Source organism: Rhinopithecus bieti, unplaced genomic scaffold (genome assembly GCF_001698545.2).
Source record: "Rhinopithecus bieti isolate Rb0 unplaced genomic scaffold, ASM169854v2 scaffold_23405, whole genome shotgun sequence".
In the NCBI taxonomy this organism is placed as follows: domain Eukaryota; kingdom Metazoa; phylum Chordata; class Mammalia; order Primates; family Cercopithecidae; genus Rhinopithecus; species Rhinopithecus bieti.
In genome coordinates, this window is record NW_016811519.1 from 469,929 (window position 1) to 478,982 (window position 9,054).

Sequence of the window (9,054 nt, forward strand, 5' to 3'; positions counted from 1 at the left end):
AAAAAAAAAAAAAAAAAAAAAGTCCTGGAGAATCCACTGCGTGTAAATCCAATGTAGTTGGGTTCACTCACCCTGCAGCAGGTTAACAATTGCTTATCTCACTTGTGGAGCCCAAGGAGCATGGGAAAAATCCAGGAAAAGGAGGCTTTTTTCCCATTTGAGAGAAAGAAGGAAATCCTGTTCCTTGAGCTGTGATCTTCTAGAGTAAGATAAGACAATATTCTGAACTGAACCTGGAATGTACTTAGAGATATCCTCACTTCTAGAGCTATAAAGTTTTTCAATAATACCTTTTGAGGGAGGAAACGTTTTTAGAAGAGAAAAGGGATAGAGTAAAGAGCTTAATACAAGGGAATGATGTAAGCTGATACTTAAAAGGTGAGATGGTATGCTCTAAGTGGCTGGTAGGAGAAGGAGGACATCGCAGTGAGGTGGAGGGAGGAGCAGATGGTGGTAAATTCAAGGCTGGGGGTTCAGAGAGCAAAGGCATGGAAATTGAGAAAGTATAGTTTCATGAGGGCAGGAACCAAGTCTGCGTACAATGCAGCATTGTATCCCCCACAGCTTACTGTATGATGACTGTAAGTAAGTAGGAAGGAAGAGAACCAGGAGGTTTATTTCAAGCTTTTTCAATGTCTAGCATTGTATCCCCCACAGCTTAGCATAGTGCTTGTAACATATGAAGCATCCTATTTATATCTGAAAATTGAATGAATAAGTTAACTAACTCAGGTAGTATAATCTGGCCAATGGATAGGATTGATTGGGGGGAGGGGGGACAATAAATCTAAGAGATAAGCAGGAGCCAGATCATGATGATCCTTGCAGGCCAAACTCAAGTTTTGGGTTTTATAGACAGAGGAAAGCCTTTGGAAATTTTTTAAGCAGAAGAGTAACATGGCCACATTTACATTTTAGAAAATCACTCTGGGAGCTATGTGAAGGATCGATTGGAGACTGGGAAACCAGGTAGGAGAAGATTTACATATAATCCAGGTGAGAGACAATGAAAGCATAAATCCAAAAAAGCAGCAGTGAAGACGGAGAGGGGAGATGGGTTCTAGAAATGGTTTGGAAGTGGGGTTGATAAGATTTGGTGACCAACAGACATGGAGATGAGGAAATGGAAGGAATGAGGTATGACTCCCAGCTTACATGCCTGGTGGTGCCTACTCACCGCAGTCACAAAGAGGAAGACCAGACTTGGGATAAAAAGAGTGCGTTCCATTTTAGACATGGTGAGGCTCTACAGAACATTTAAGAGAAGATGGCCAGCACATTGTCAGATCTCTAGGCCTGGAATTCAGGCAGACCTAGGCCTTGGTCAGAAGAGTCTGATTTCCAATGTCATATCCCAAAGTGCTTCACATTGTGAGGAAGTAGAGGAAAAGTTGATTTATGTTTAAGGGAGTTAAACACTTGATTAAGATCCTGCTTATTCATTCATTCCACAAATATTCAACTGCCTCCTCAATATCTCCACTTGTCTAAAAGATATGTCAAACTCAACATTGCCAAAGCTAAGTTCCTAATCTTCCCTAAAAAAGACTTCTCCACCGCAGCCTTCCCCCATCTCACTTGATGGCAGCTGCATCTTTCTAGTTGCTCAGGCCAAAAATCTTAAATGCCTGAATCCTGGATGCCTCTCTGTCTCTCATACTCCAAATTCAATCTTGCAGCAAATCCTGTTGGCTCTTCTCTCGGAATATATGCAGAATCTAACCGCCTCTCACCTCTTCCATGGCTGCTTCCCTGGTCTAAGCACCACCATCTCCTGTCTAGATTATTGCAGTGGCCTTCTAATTCATCTTCCCACCTCCACCTTGTCCCCCTTCTGGCTTTTTTTTTTTATTGCAGCCAGAGAGATCCTATTAAAACATAGTATCTGACCTCATCTGTCCTGTCATTCTCCCATAAGCTCCCTCTACTTCAAACCCAAAAGACCGTTCTTACTCCTCCCTGTTCATGCCCACCTCAGCCCTGTACTTGCTGTTCCACTCTCTGGGATGTTCTTCCCTCAGATAGCTACATAATTTACCTCCTTCAGGTCTTTTCTTAAATTACGTTCTCAAAGGTGGTCTTCTCTGGCTTATTTTAAAGTATGCCTCCCCAATTCCAAGACCTCTTCTCTAATCTTTTTCTGCAGCACTTATCATGCTCTAACTATACATTCCTCTTATTGATTTTGTTTATCTTTTTGCTCCACTGGAATGCAAGTTCCATAAAGAGAAGGACATTTGTTTAACGGGCAATTTATCCCCAGCATATATAATAGCACTAGAATACAATATTCTACTCTACAGATACAATCTCTCTCTCTCTCTCTCTCTCTGTATACACACACACACACACACACACACACACATATATATATTTTTTTTGAGACGAAGTCTCGCTCTGTCTTCCAGGCTGGAGTGCAGTGGCGCGATCTCGGCTCACTGCAAGCTCTGCCTCCCGGATTCACGCCATTCTCCGGCCTCAGTCTCCCAAGAAGCTGGGACTACAGGCTCCTGCTACCACACCCGGCTAATTTTTTGTATTTTTAGTAGAGACGGGGTTTCACCGTGTTAGCCAGGATGGTCTCCATCTCCTGACCTCATGATCTACCCGCCTTGGCCTCCCAAAGTGCTGGGATTACGCAGTATCTCAATATTTGATCTCAATCACTCAACAAACACTTGAAGGATGGAAGGCAGGAATAAAGAAAGGGAAGGTAGGCGGGAGGGAGGGAGGGAGGGAAGAAACTGAAGCTCTGTGTCCTGAGCATTATCAAGTATATACAAAATTATATAATACATGTCCTTGCCCCTCGTGTAGTCTGTTGACAGAATAGACACATTTCCATAAAGAAAGTTAAGTAACAGTATGAGTGCATGCTGGAGTCATCTGTAACTCTTGCAGTCTTAGAGCTTTTATAAACCTAGGCTAGTGGAAGAATATAGTGACATTATCTGTCCTCATATTTCTCTCTGGTTAACTAATGGACAACATTGCCACAAAGCAGGCATTTCTCTATTAAGCTTAGCAAAACCTCATATGTTTTTCAGACACAAAATGCAATTGTGAAATTACATGTACCATCAAGCTACATAAACACCATTTTGTTCTACAGTCATTTACCTTAGCAATCCTGTTTGTTTGCTGACCTTGTTCCATTCACAAGGAAGGAGCCCTAATGGCTCAATCACATCTTAAAGACTTCGCCTCTTAACAGTATCTCATTGGCAATACCTGAATTTTGAAGAGGTTACATTCAAACCATAGCAGCTCATGCTCACTTTCTAGGAGTCTTGGGAGTTTTTTCTTCCTTTAAATAGAAAAAGAAAGAGAAGGACACGAAAATCTATTTAGTAAGCACCTACTTTACCATGAAATTGTGTTTCAGAGACACTAAAGAAAAATAAGACCGGGCGCGGTGGCTCAAGCCTGTAATCCCAGCACTTTGGGAGGCCAAGACGGGCGGATCACGAGGTCAGGAGATCGAGACCATCCTGGCTAACACGGTGAAACCCCGTCTCTACTAAAAAATACAAAAAACGATCCGGGCGAGGTGGCGGGCGCCTGTAGTCCCAGCTACTCCGGAGGCTGAGGCCGGAGAATGGCGTAAACCCGGGGGGCGGAGCTTGCAGTGAGCTGAGATCCGGCCACTGCACTCCAGCCTGGGCGACAGAGCGAGACTCCGTCTCAAAAAAAAAAAAAAAAAAAAAAGAAAATAAAATAGGTTTGCAGACTTCAACGATCTTGAGGAGTGCAGATAAGTACATAAGTTGGTGTTTGGGTTGAGTATTATCTAAGTATCTAAATGGGTCAGACAAGTGTCTCATACATCACTTCAAGGATCATGCTAAAATGCAGATTTGAATTCAGCAGGTCTGAGGCAGAGCCCCAAGATTCATTTCTAACCATCTTCCAGGTAGTGCCAATGCTGCTCCTCATTTAACGACATTTTGAGCAGCAAAGATGTAGACAACAATGGCCAATAACTTCAGAATATGGATTTAAATATTTAGGAATGGTCATATCAAAAAGATGAGACATGAGCTGGACCTTGAAGATGAGAAGTATCCAAAGGAGTAGACTGAAAAATAAAAGGACTAAACTGAGGACCAAAGCAATGCCATGGAAGATGCATTTCAGGACAGTGAACAGAAAGATTGGGAAAAAAATTACTACAGGCAAGTATTAGACTAGAAAGATGGAAAGATCAACTGGAGAAAGATTGTGGGAGGTTTTGTATGCCAGGTTGAAGACTATAGATTTCATTCTGTAATCAAATGAACACCAATGAAATTTAGGGAAAAGGAAGAGAAGGCCTAGATCACAACGCGGTGATGAAAATAGAAAGAAAGGAATGTGCATGAGGTGGAGGGCTCTAGAGAAAGAGGTAATCCTTGGGGAAAAAAAAAAAACTCTAGATTCTCAAATGGACATGATAGGCATTTTGAAGGAAGTATCAATAAGACAAAGCCAGTCAAAAAGCTGAAAGTAACAGGCCTGGCATAGTGGCTCATTTCTGTAATTTCAGCACTTTGGGAGGTGGCTCATTTCTGTAATTTCAGCTCATTTCTGTAATTTCAGCACTTTGGGAGGCCAAGACAGGAGGATCACTAGAAGCTGGGAGTTCAAGACCAGCCTGGCCAACATAAGACCCCATTTCTACAAAAATTCAAAAATTAGGCCTGGTGCAATGGCTCACACCTGTAGTCCCAGCACTTTGGGAGGCCAAGCTGGGTGGATCACTGGAGATTAGGAGCTCAAGAACAGCCTGACCAAAATGGTGAAACCCCATCTCTACTACAAATGCAAAAATTAGCTGAGTGTGGTGGCAGTTGTCTCTAATCCCAGCTACTCAGGAGGCTGAGGCAGGAGAATCATTTGAACCCAGGAGGCAGAGGTTGCAGTGAGCCGAGATCACAGCACTGCACTCCAGCCTGGGCAATAGAGTGAGATGCTGTCTCAGAAAAAAAAAAAAAAAAAAAAAAGCTGAGTACAGAAATGTGTGCCTGTAGTCCTAGCTACTTGGGAGGCTGAGGCAGGAGGATCACTTGAGCCCAGGAGTTTGAAACTATAGTGAGCCATGATCGCACCACTCCACTCCAGCATGGGCAACGGGATCAGAAGCTGTCTCTTAAAAAAAAAATAAAGAAAAGGAAGTTAAAGATAACAATGATTTTGAACTTGGATGACTAGGAGAATGATGGTAGAAAAATGTAGATTGAGAAAGGAGTAAGTTTTGTCGGAGAGCAGATGATGAGTTTGGATTTAGATATCTGGATTTTGAAGTGATAGCAGAACTCTAAGTGGAAACTTCTGGTAAACCACAAGAGATGTGAGGTGGAGAGCAGACAGGGGTCATCACCATAGACAAAGATGTTAGGTAAGTCGGCAGAGTGATGATCATTGAAACCATGAGGCAGGTATTGATCGCTGAGGGTCCTGGATACTGGAGAAGGTCACAGGCAGACAGGGTTGAGGACCAGATCTACAGGCGTGTCCTTATTTAGGGAACAGAGAGAGAGGGGCCTGCAATGCCAAAATTGACTGGTGAAAAGAGAAAATTTCAAATAATTCATTATCTGTGATGCTTTCACTAAAACAAACTTTTTGACCCACAGGATTTGGCAATGTGTGAGCACATTTGTATTCCATTCTTAGTGCAATCAATGCTACGCTCTGCTAATGTGGCCCCAGGAGGCCAAGGTTCCAGTGCCAGTTTTGTCACCTGCCTGCTCTGTGGCCTTGAATGACCCATTAACCTCTCACCTCAGTGAAATCACCAGCCAAAAGAGGAGGGGGAAATACTACACTATTACAAGTCTCACAAAGATGTTATGAAAAAAGAAATCACATAAATAATTTTTAAAGTCCACATTTTAATGAAACCATCAGATGACTTTTCTAATTTATCAAGAGTTGAATGCAGTTGATATGCAGTTCTCGTGCAACTGCACAACTTAGATTACCAGGAGAAAAGGCAAACAGATTTATTTTTCTGAATTAAAAGAGCCATATCTAGGTTTTTAAATGCATTCACCAGATTTTATTGAGGGCTTTTTGTATGCTAGGTACTGTGACAGGCAAATGACCAGACACACAGTTAAATCAACAAGGGGCCTGTGATGAAAGGTCTTGGAATCTAATAGGAAAACAGAGAAACACAAATCATGCATAATAAAACAAAAATCAATATGTAACAAATGCCATAAGACCCGTATGAACCAAGTACAATTGATGTTCATAGAAGAGGAAATTTCTGGCTGATGGAGAGATGGGATGAAGGCCTTGAACAAGGGTACATGGTGACAGATGGAGAGGAGAGGGAGGGCATCCCCTGCAGGCCCAGAGGGAAGAGGGCACAGACAGGGCTTGGGCAATGGCGAGGAGCACGGTTAGCTTGGAACATGGAACAATTAGGAGAGCAGCAGGAGGTAGTCAGATTGCAAAGGGCACAGATGCCAGGCTACCGAGTCAGGGCTATATTCTGTGGACACCAGAGCACCGGGAGGGCAACAAAGGACCCAGACAAGCAAAAGACTTCAACTGGAGCTGTGCTGAAGATGGTTTAGCAAAGAGATCAGCTTCTGGAAGAAAAGAGACACAATAGAATATTGGTGACATGGATGAATTATTTTAAGTTTCTCGTTAAAATGGGGACAGCAGTGTTCTATGTAAACTGCCACAGGCATATTCTTCCAAAGGAAATTAATTTTAATAGAAACATAGAAGTGATCCCTTCTTTCCAAAGTTTCATGCTATGTCTCATAGTTAAACGTAAAGTTTCAAAGTCAAAGAGAAATGTACTGTCCACTAAAGCCAGGAAGACTGGCCGGGATAAAAAGCCGTGAACCAGCTCCAGGGGGTCAGGGCAGAAAGGAGATGAATAGAACAGTTGGAGCAATTATTCTAAACCCTTTGGAAACCACAGATTCCTTTGAGATTCTGCACATAGCTCATATATATGTGCAATTCTGCATATAATTTCAGGAGGGTTGTAGATCCCCTGGACCCTATTCATTGAGCCCCAAAAACTCAAACTAAGAATCTCTGAGCTGGAAAAGAAAAAAATAAGAGATGTTCTAGAAGTACTATTAGAAGGAACACACAGAGAACCTGACACAGTGGTTCACATCTGTAATCACAGCAATGCGGGAGGATCCCTTGAACCCCGGAGTTTAAGGCTGAAGTGAGCTATAATTGCACCACTGCACCCTAGCCTGGGCAAGAGAGCAAGACCCTGTCTATTAAAACCAAAAACCAAAAAAAAAAAAAGCACACAGAAACCCACAATGACAGAAGTTGGGGTCACCTACCCCAGATGCTTCCAGGAGGCTGCTTGCAGCAATTACCTGGGGGTTATTTCCATTGGTAAAATCAGACTTTTGGAGGCAGGAGTAAAATTCTGGATTTGTCATTAACCAAGTTCATTTTGATGAGAAATAAAGTTTTGAAGCCATTAATCAGTTTCCTTAGGACCGCAGGACATATAGGACACTCTGCTGTTTATTTTCTTCTTTCTTTTCTTTAAGACAGAGTCTCACTCTGTTGCCCAGACTGGAGTGCAGTGGCACAATCTCAACTTACTGCAACCTCCACCTCCCAGGTTCAAGTGATTCTCCTGCCTCAGCCTCCCAAGTAGCTGGGATTACCAGCGGGCACCACCATGCCCTGCTAATTTTTGTATTTTTGGTAGAGATGGGGTTTCACCATGTTGGCCAGGCTGGTCTCAAACTCCTGACCTCAAGTGATCTGCCCACCTTGGCCTCCCAAAGTGCTGGGATTACAGGCATGAGCCACTATACTCAACCACTTTGCTGTTTCTTATGATTGTAATAGAAATCCTTCAATGCATCATTATGTGGTTGAACTCTTAGGAGTTACTACTTGAACCTGACCTACGGTCTTAATGCATCTTCATTGACTTCTTTCACTTCATTCTTCATTCAGCATGACCATCATACCCTCTTGGAAGACAACCACTCCCTCCTTTAGCCTTTCAATTCAAACCTTTCCCACAATGCATGTAACTCTAGGTTCTAGTCTCATCACCATCATTATAGCACCTCATTTTCATGGATTAATGCTAATCTGAGTGTTCTAGAGGCTATCTTTTGAGATTGTTGCATACTGGGGTTCCTATTGGATGCCCTCCTGCAATTCAAGGGGTACTCACTCAGAAAACCCCACAGATCAGAAAATCAGCAGATCCCCTTAGCTGACCCTTGACCTCCATACTATTTCCTGAGGTTGATTCTTTCACCATCTGTCTGCCTCTGCAGCAACAGCAGAAATAGCTAAAGACTAAAGAATTAACAAAAAGAAGGCAACCATTTAATTGATGCTTCTGATGTAAAGCATTCTTGATTATTTCAGGAAGAGAGTTTTTGTGGAGTCAAACTCTTATTTACCTACAGACAACCTAAGGCAGCATCCTTTTCCCACCAATCTTTAGCTTTTAAATTCCTTCCTCCTCCAACCCCTTCCTCAGTCAGATTGAGCCACTTTGGACCAATGAGACTCAAAACAACCTCAAAGAGTCAAGATTTTAAAAATCAAAAATTTAAACAAATTATCTGACATCCTACCTCCTAGTTTTGTGCTTCCCTTTTTAACAGTTGGGTGACATTACTTAAGTCCGGTTTTCTCAGAGCAAAAGGATGGAGGCAGCTGCACAGGCCTGAGAAAACTGCAGTTGTGAGGCCCAGTCTTCATGGTTTCCCAAGCTCTTTGGGCTTCCAACTGCCTTAAAAGTAGTTCATACTTGGCGGGGTGCGGTGGCTCATGCCAGTAATCCCAGCACTTTGGGAGGCCAAGGTGGGCAGATCATGAGGTCAGGAGATCGAGACCATCCTGGCTAACACAGTGAAACCCCGACTCTACTAAAAATACAAAAAATTAGCTGGGCATGGTGGCACTTGCCTGTAGTCCCAGCTACTTGGGAGGCTGAAGCAGGAGAATCCCTTGAACCCAGGAGAGGGAGGTTGCAGTGAGCTGAGATCACACTACTGCACTCCAGCCTGGGCAACAGAGCGAGACTCTGTCTCAAAAAAAAAAAAA

The 9,054-nt window shown here is 42.9% G+C and overlaps 1 protein-coding gene across 1 annotated transcript in view; it reads left to right on the forward strand.

The window, feature by feature from the left end:
• LOC108543476 (ankyrin repeat and sterile alpha motif domain-containing protein 1B-like) overlaps window positions 1-9,054 on the forward strand; it is a 520,103-nt gene that overhangs the window by 301,118 nt on the left and 209,931 nt on the right.